General features: G+C 42.2%; 1 long non-coding RNA gene across 1 annotated transcript; it reads right to left on the bottom strand.

Annotated features, from left to right (window-relative positions):
* Positions 1-1,140: 1,140 nt before the first annotated feature.
* Positions 1,141-5,838, bottom strand: LOC132404571 (uncharacterized). Its single transcript, XR_009515584.1, has 3 exons — positions 5,759-5,838; positions 4,070-4,241; positions 1,141-1,262 (listed from the first exon to the last, which is right to left on the bottom strand). It is a non-coding gene; the product is annotated as an uncharacterized LOC132404571 (long non-coding RNA).
* Positions 5,839-8,510: the final 2,672 nt, after the last annotated feature.

Raw genomic sequence — 8,510 nt, 5'->3', positions numbered from 1 at the left:
ACAGTGTTACAGCAGGGCCGGTGGGGACTTGTGTGTGTGTGTGTGTCCACTCATGCCAGAGTGACGAGTCCACTACAGAAGAACGGTCTAGCTGAAGGACTGAGGGGTCATAACTGAATGACGACAACAATACAACGGAATCAGAAAGCAATAGATTTGCCTGCTGTAGCTGCCTGATCTCTCATTCTCTCTCTCTCCAACGATTACAACATAACAACCATAACTACCTCAGCACACATGAACTAAACTTTATACTTTTCTATGATAATTCATTTACCCCTAGACATTGATAGAGCTGATTTATTATTGCTTATTATTATTCCTACACTTCTAGGTTTATTACTGCTAACTTGTTTTATATGTATATTTGCATATTTGATACTGTATTGTGTAGCTTACTAATAAACACCTTTAGTCTTGGTACTACCAGACTCCAACTGATACTTCTGTCTTTGCTGGTCTGACACCCAGTTATGGGGTACGTAACAGACATAAAAGGCTGTGAGGAAAAGGGAGGAAAATAAGGTTGAGAAGGATAATAAATCAGCCATGATGGAATGGAGCAAAACACTCAGTGGGCTGAATAGACCAATTCTGCTCCTATATCTTATGGTCTTTATCTACAGAATATAATGGTTTGGCATAATAATACATTGACATAAAAATCTGTCAATAAACATGGTAAAGTGCAGTTTCTTCACTATCCCAAGGAAGGTACACAGTACATTTGACCTTGGGGACTCTTAAGGATGTTTGCATGAAATGGAAAAACAGCACATTTTACCTCTGACACGGTTTCATCTATCGAGTTTTGTGGGCTTTCAGGTTCATTCCGATAGCCCAATCAGCAGTTGGAGTAGGCCACAGCGACGAGGTTTCTCGCAGGTCGGTGATGACTGTGTGAACGTACAGAAGGGACAGTGGGAAGTTGAGAGTAGTGAGAGCAGGAATGTCAGGCTTCAGCTCAAAGGAGACTTCAGTTTGAAAGAAGCGCTGGTTCTGGAAAAGCTTCTGTTAAGGTTTTCTTGTTTCACTTACCATACCTAGTGTAGTAAATGGCTACTGGTGTCAGATGTTGGAGTCCAGGGAGACTCAAAGTCTCCCAGGGAAATAAACTTGTGTGAAGTGCATCCAGTTGCAGCTCCTTGAAGACTGTGGCGGGAACCTGGAGCAGCAGCTTATACGGAAGAGTAAGATGAATATCAATCAGAGTCACAGGGAAGTAGTCACCCTGACGTTGTAGAAGACGAGTAGCTGTGTGACTGTCAGGAGAAATGAAAATGTGAATAAGCAGAGCACCCAGTGACCATTCCCCTCAATAATAACTATACTGCTTTGGATATTGTTGTGGGGGATGAACCTCCCAGGGGAATGCCATGGAGATAGGGTAACTGGCACTGAGCGTAGGTCTGTGGTGCAGAAGGGAAAGAGGGATAAGAGGGGAGCAGTAGTGACAGGGAGCTCTACAGTCAGGGGAGCAGACCAGAGATTCTGTGGGTAACAGGACACCCAGATGGTATGTTGCCTCCCAGGTGCCAGGGTCAGAGACATCTCGGATCACGTCCGTAACATTTTGGAGAGGGAGGGGGAGCAGATATCTTGGTACAAATTGATACCAATGACGTAGGAAAGAAAAGCAAAGAGGTCCTAAAAAGGGAATTTACAGAGCTGGGTAGAAAGCTGACAAGCCAGACCCCTCTCCCCTGGGTAGTAATTTCTGGATTGCTGTCTGTGCCATGCACCAGTGATGGTAGAAACAGGATGATCTGGCAGATTAATACACGGCTGAGAAGCTGGTGCAGGGAGCAGGGCCTCAGGTTCTTGGATCATTGGGATCTCTTCTGGGGGAGGTATGACCTGTTCAAAAGTGACGGGTTGCACCTGAACCCAAAGGGGACCAATATTTCTCACTGACAGGATTGTTAGAGCTGTTGGGGAGGGTTTAAACTAATTTGTGCATCGAGGTGGGAACTGCAGTGAAGGGACTCAGGATAGGCCGGATGATAAAAAACCAAAGATATCATGCAGTCAGACTGTCAGGAAGGACAGGCAGATGATAATTTGTAGTCAACAAGGTGAGTGTCAGTGCATTAAGGATGCAGAATCAAAAAGGGTAGCAAATACAGTACTCAAAGTGTTATATCTCAATGCAGAGAGGATAAGAAGTAAGATCTTGTTGCACCATTACAGATTGTCAGATATGAGGCTGTGGCCATCATGGAATCGTGGCTGAAGGATGGTTGCAGTTGGGAGCTGAATGTCCAAGATCACACGTTATATCGGAGGGATAGAAAGGTAGGTGGAGGGGGTGGCATGGCTCTGCTGATAAAGAATGGCATCAAATCAGTAGAAAGATGTGACATAGGACTGGAAGATGTTGAATCCTTGTGGGGTAAGTTAACAAAATGCAAAGGTAAAATGATGGCCTCCCAACAGTGGCTGGGAGGTGGACCACAGGTTACAACAGGAAATGGAAAAGGCATGTCAAAAGAGCAATGTTGTGGTAGTCATGGGAGATATCAACATACAGGTCGATTGGGAAAATTAGGTTGGAAATGGATCTCAAGAGAGTGAGTCTGTGGTTTTTGTCTGTGGAGTTGTTTATCATTGAGCTCACTTGGTGATCTGCTATATTGGATCAGGTGTTATGTAACGAACTGGAGGCGATTAGGAAGCTTACAGTAAAAGAACCCTTAGGAAGCAGTGATTACGATATGATTGAGTTCAACCTGAAATTTGATAGGGAGAAAGTAAAGTCTGACTTAGCAGTATTTCAGTGGAGTAAAGGAAGTTACAGTGGTATGTGAGGGGAGTTGGCCAAGTAAATCAGAAGGAGATCCTGGCAGGAATGACAGCAGAGCAGCAATGGCTTGAGTTTCTGGGGAAAAGTGAGGAAGGTGCAGGATAGCTGTATGCCAAAAATGAAGAAATACTCAAATAGTAAAATAATATAACTGTGGCTGATAAGGGTAGTCAAAGTTAATGTAAAAGTAAAAGAGAGGGCATACAACAAAATAACAATTAGAGGGAAGACAGAGGATTGTGAAGCTTTTAAAACCCTACAGAGCGCAACTAAAATAATCTTTAGAAGGGAAAATTTGAACTATGAAAGCAAGCTAGCAAACACCATCAAAGTGGATAGATCAAGTATTCTGATCCCGGAGCCCGCTGATGGCTTGTTGTCCTGAGTGGTGAGCAAATATATGAGGAATGAGTTGTTGCTCATATATGATTCCTCAAATCAAGTATATGAGGAATGAGGATTGCGAAGTTATATTCAAATATATGAAAGCAAACCAGCAATGCTAACATTTAAAAAATAACGCAAAATTTACAAGTAAAATACATCTCTTTGAAGCCAAGGAAAATGAGTAAACATTGTCAGGCCTTGGTTAAGATGAGAAGTTTGTGATAGTACTAGATCAAAGGAAAAGGCTATAACATTGGCATTTAAAATTGTAAGCCTCAGGGGTGGAAGCATTTCAGAATTCAGCAAAAGAAGATCAGGGCATTGATAGGGAAAGGGAAAATAGACTAGCAAAAAACTTACTGTAGCAAGTTTAATAGATAAACCAATTTAACAGATAATCGAAAATGTTTCTCCCTTACAGAGGGGAAAATGAGTCAATATGGCTGATGCTATTTCTGATGTTTTGATGTTCAACCAAACTGCCGATATAACTCTATCAGGTTGAATTTTGATAACCTACTGCTAAGGAGTTTAAATTACCGTCACCACAGTCCCATACATACTGAAAAAGCAGGGCACATTTTATACTGAGAATAAGCGAAGAGCAAAGGAAATAAACAAATATTTTCTGTTTGTTTCCAAGGAAGACTTTAATTGACATAGTAAGAATTTAAACTGATAAAGTTAATGGGAGTGGAAAGCAATAATTTACCAGGATACTGTTCCTAACATATCGAGATAGTGGATGAACTTGTTAACTTCCAAAATCATGTGAATTCTAATAATCCAACACAGTCAATAATTCCCTGAGCTTTGCCATGCTGAATGGTGCTTCTGTATTAACAAAAGCATCACCACTGCTTTGAGTCAGGTACACACCTGTGCATCAGTTCAGTGGCTTGGATGTTCCACTGATCTTCACAGATATTAGCATTTAATTCCATGTCACTGCATTCTGGACATGACCTTCGCCAGAGTTGGCAGATGCTCTGTTGTTTTAAGATCTGAAATGAGGATTTCATCCATAAAGCAGATGATATGATTTTTGCCACTGCAAAAGAAAAAAAGAGAACATAAAGAGGGAGATTAGTTTTATCTGCTGCAGGTACACTGAAGCATCAAAACATAAATGGAAGCGTCAAATCAAATCAGCAAGGATGGCGCGGGGGGGGGGGGCAGCTGTAAGTGTCACCATGCTTCTGGCACCCCAATATAACATGCCCACAACTCACCAACCCTGACCACAGGTCTTTGAAATGTGAGAGGGAACGGGAGCACCCAGAGGAAACCCACATGGTCAATGGCCTTACAGCAGGGACTCTCTGTATACTATAGACTAAAACCATTAAACAGGAGGTCAGTGGACCCCTGCCTTAGAGAGAGTGATGGGAATTGAACCCTCATCAGTGATTGCTAGTACTGTAAAACTATTGTGCTAACCACTAAGCTCAAAATCTAAAAAACAGAAAGAAGAAACTTGCTGGTACTGTTGAAGCGACTTTGGTGTTGACGATGAGGTAAATTTCTGACCTGGGATCCAGAGGATATGCCCAAATCAGTGAAGAGACTTCTAAGAGTCAAGATAGCAAGTTAAATCCCCTGCACTGGATAATGGATATGTTTCAGATTTAATATGGTATGTTTCCATGACCTTGTCACTGCAAGGTCTCATTGTCTTGCTTTAACTTTAGAGGAATAACTTTATAACTTTAGAGGAATTCCAGGTGAGTCATCCTGCCTTGTTTCTTCATGTAGTTAACTGTCCATTAGACTCTAAGACATAAGAGCAGAATTAGGACATTCTGGTCTGTTCCACTATTCCATCATGGCTGGTTTATTATTCATCTCAACCCCATTCTCCTGTCTTATCTCCATAACCTTTGGTACACTTACTAATCAAGAACCTATCAACCGCTGCTTTAAATAGGCTCAATAACCTGACCTCCTTAGCCATCTATGGCAATGGATTTCACAGTTACAACACCCTCTGGCTAGAGAAATTCATCCTCATGACCTCTCTAAAGGGATGTCTTTGTATTTTGAGATTGTGCCTTCAGGTCCTCTCCCACTACTAGAAACATCCTCGCCACTGTCAGTGGCTTCGTTCAAGTCATGGGACACAGTCTGAGACCATGGAGAATTTCTTTAGCCAGAGAGTGGTGAATCTGTGGAATTTGTTGCCGCATTGGGTACAATTAAAGCAGAGGTTGATAGATTTTTGATTAGTCAGGGCAGAAGGGGAGAAAACAGGAGCTTGGGGCTGAGGGAGAAAATAGATCAGCCATGATGCAATAGTGGAGCAGATTCAATAGGCCTAATGGCCTAAGTCTGCTCCTGTATCTTATAGAGAAGGGAAGTGGCTTCTCCTTCTACATAGACATTTGCCCGATAATCCTCTTCCTTCCTCTACTGGTCCCTGATTCTTTTCTGCCACAAAGAGGAGCATTTCATTACCATGTTCCAGATTCCCTGTCACTGCCGCCCTCACAGTGATGAGCAGATAATATTGAACAGGTTGGGACTAGCAGTGCTGAGATATACAGCTCTGATGCACCATCAATAACTCACACTGAGATGTAAGGCGAGATATCGGCTTTTATTGACTGAAGAAGGAACCAGCAGTGAGTGACCATCATATTACATCCTGGAGACTGAGGCCGAGCGTCAGGCCTCGATCGCCTTTATACAGGGGCCTGTGGGAGGAGCCACAGGAGCAGTCAGAAGGGGGCGTGTCCAGACAGGCACATAGTTCACCACAAGCTCTGGGCTGGACTCTGAACTTGCGCAGCCGATCGAAGAGTGTGGGATTGGGCAAAAGCATGTTCCATTAATACAAGGAACAGGCACTGCCGGTCCCCAGCAAATCTCCACACTGTGTAGCCAGACTGCTGGGTCACCTAACACCAATCCTCACAGGCAGCCTCTTTGTGACAGGCCATGAGCAATTACTTACTGGATTCACTCCAAGTTCCCAGCACAGAACCAAGCAGAAGTCAGGGCGGTAGGTGTTCCTGCCAGGTTCCTTGCACAGCAGGGCTGTCAGAATTACATCACCACAAGCATAAAGCTAGAATGACCCTTTTAACAGTGATTCAGTTAACACTTTCATCACAGTATATATATCTTAAACATTAAGCAAGGTACTAGTGTAGCCATTAAAATCTACCCAAAGCATACTAACCCATCACTGCCTGTGCTCTTTCAAAGTTCAAATTAAATTCATTATCAGTACAGATATGTTACTACATCCTACCTTGCAATTCACTTTTTAGATGGTGTTTATAGGAAAACGAAATACAATAGAATTCATGGAAAACTATAAACAAAGATTGGCAAACAAACAAAGGGCAAAAGCAGGTGAACTGTCCAAACAAAAATAACATGAAGGACACGAGTTGCAAAGAGTCCTTGTAAGAGGGTCTGTAGGTCATAGTAGTTGAAGTTATTCACACTAGTTCAAGAGCCTGGTGGTTGTAGGGTAATAACAGTTCTGAACCTGGTGGAGTGGAACCTAAGGATTCTGTATCTCCTGATTGATGGGAGTTCTGTGAGAGGGTATGGCCTAGATGCTGGGAATCTTTGATGATAGCTGTTGCTTTCTCAATTTGCTTTGAAAGATGAAGCTCTTTCCTCAGTTCGAATTGATCTTTTCCAGCCATTTGGATTCTAACTGTGCGGGCTGTTCCCCTTCATTAGAACCAGGAGCAGAATTCAACTGTACTTCACAGGACCATGAATCTCTCCCACAACAGGAATTCTGTCTCAAAATATGAGAAGAGGTGAACGTGCAATGATCGGCAGGGAAATTTTCCTGGTGTCCAGCTACAGGCTTATTGTCTTGCACGTAGGATCCATCCGTGATTAGATTGTCACTCCACTCTCTTGAGTTGTGTAATCACATAATTTGATCTAAAGGAAATTTAATGTCCTCTTTCACCTCAATCATGTGCTGAGTCCGAGCAGAAAATTTTGGACTTTGCATGTATCTACAGTTTCCTGATGAAATCCGCAGAGGAATTGATTATGTTTTTTCCCTTCCACAACTGTCACAGGACAGTTATTTGAGGAACATGTTTCTGAGGATATGATGTTTATTGCTGAAATGCATGTGGTCTGCTTTGTATTTAGGCACTTGTGTGATGAGAAGGCTCCTTGAACGGTGCACCTTGGGTCAGAATGGTGAGCTAACCCACTGGTATTTTCACAGGCAAGTGAAAATCCAGGCTGATTTTAAAGATAAATCCTCTCATGACAACAACTGTCTGTGATAATTCTTCAAAGACAACAGGCTTCCTTTCTTTCTTTCTTGAGGGCGTCATCTAGACATGCAAAAAATCCACAAGCGCTTGCTGCTACTTCAGTACAATAATGCCACGAGCAAAAGCTTCTTCTTCCTCGGTGTCAATGATGCAATCCAAAATATTATACCCTGAGTATTGGTTTGCACTTGGAATACTTTAACAGAGTTTCAGCAACTTCTGTATCTAATAAATCCACTGATTGATGCAGGCACTATAAAATCTGTACAGTGAGGAATATATTTGTCTTTTTCAGATCAGCAAAAGCATTTGATACATTCCTCCATTCAATTTGTTTCAGATAAGAATCAACGTCTTTGTTTAAATCTTCAGATTACAGTACTGCCCAATCATTGGCATAATTTTCCACAAAGTTTTTCTTCAACTGTAGAACTTCAATTATAACAACAACATTGGTAGTTATTCATGCATTCCAAAACAATGTTCAGGACAATTACAGTATCTGGGGCTCAGGTTAATCCTGTCTTTGCTGCCAGTCTGATAAGACTGTAGTAACAGTAATAATACAGAGAGAAATGATGCATCTCGGTTCATCATCTTGGTTCATCTGGGTGAAGATACAGCCATCTTTATCACCTTTCTCCACAAACCAGCACTTTAGCAACCCAAAGGCAGACAAACACATTATGTTTATTTTATTTAGAAATACAGCAAGGTAACAGGCTCTTTAAGCCTACTGAACCCATGCTGACCAATTACACTATGTGACCAATTAGCCCAAGACCCATACATCTTTGGAATATGGTAGGACAGGAAACTGGAGCGCTCGGAGGAAACCCTCATGGTCATGGGGAGAATATATAAACTCCTTGCAGGCAGCAGTAACATTCAGTCTGGGTCACTGGTGCTGTAGTGTTATGTTAACCGGTGCATTACCATGCTGCCCATGTGAGATCCATTGCATTTGTCAATGTACTATAGATGTGGAATTCATACTTTCAGTGTTATGGGTATCTAAAACAAGGAGTCAGAGTCTCAAAGGAATCAGCTGGCATTCACAC

Source organism: Hypanus sabinus, chromosome 2 (genome assembly GCF_030144855.1).
Source record: "Hypanus sabinus isolate sHypSab1 chromosome 2, sHypSab1.hap1, whole genome shotgun sequence".
NCBI classification, from domain to species: domain Eukaryota; kingdom Metazoa; phylum Chordata; class Chondrichthyes; order Myliobatiformes; family Dasyatidae; genus Hypanus; species Hypanus sabinus.
This window is presented reverse-complemented; position numbering and strand designations above follow the sequence as displayed.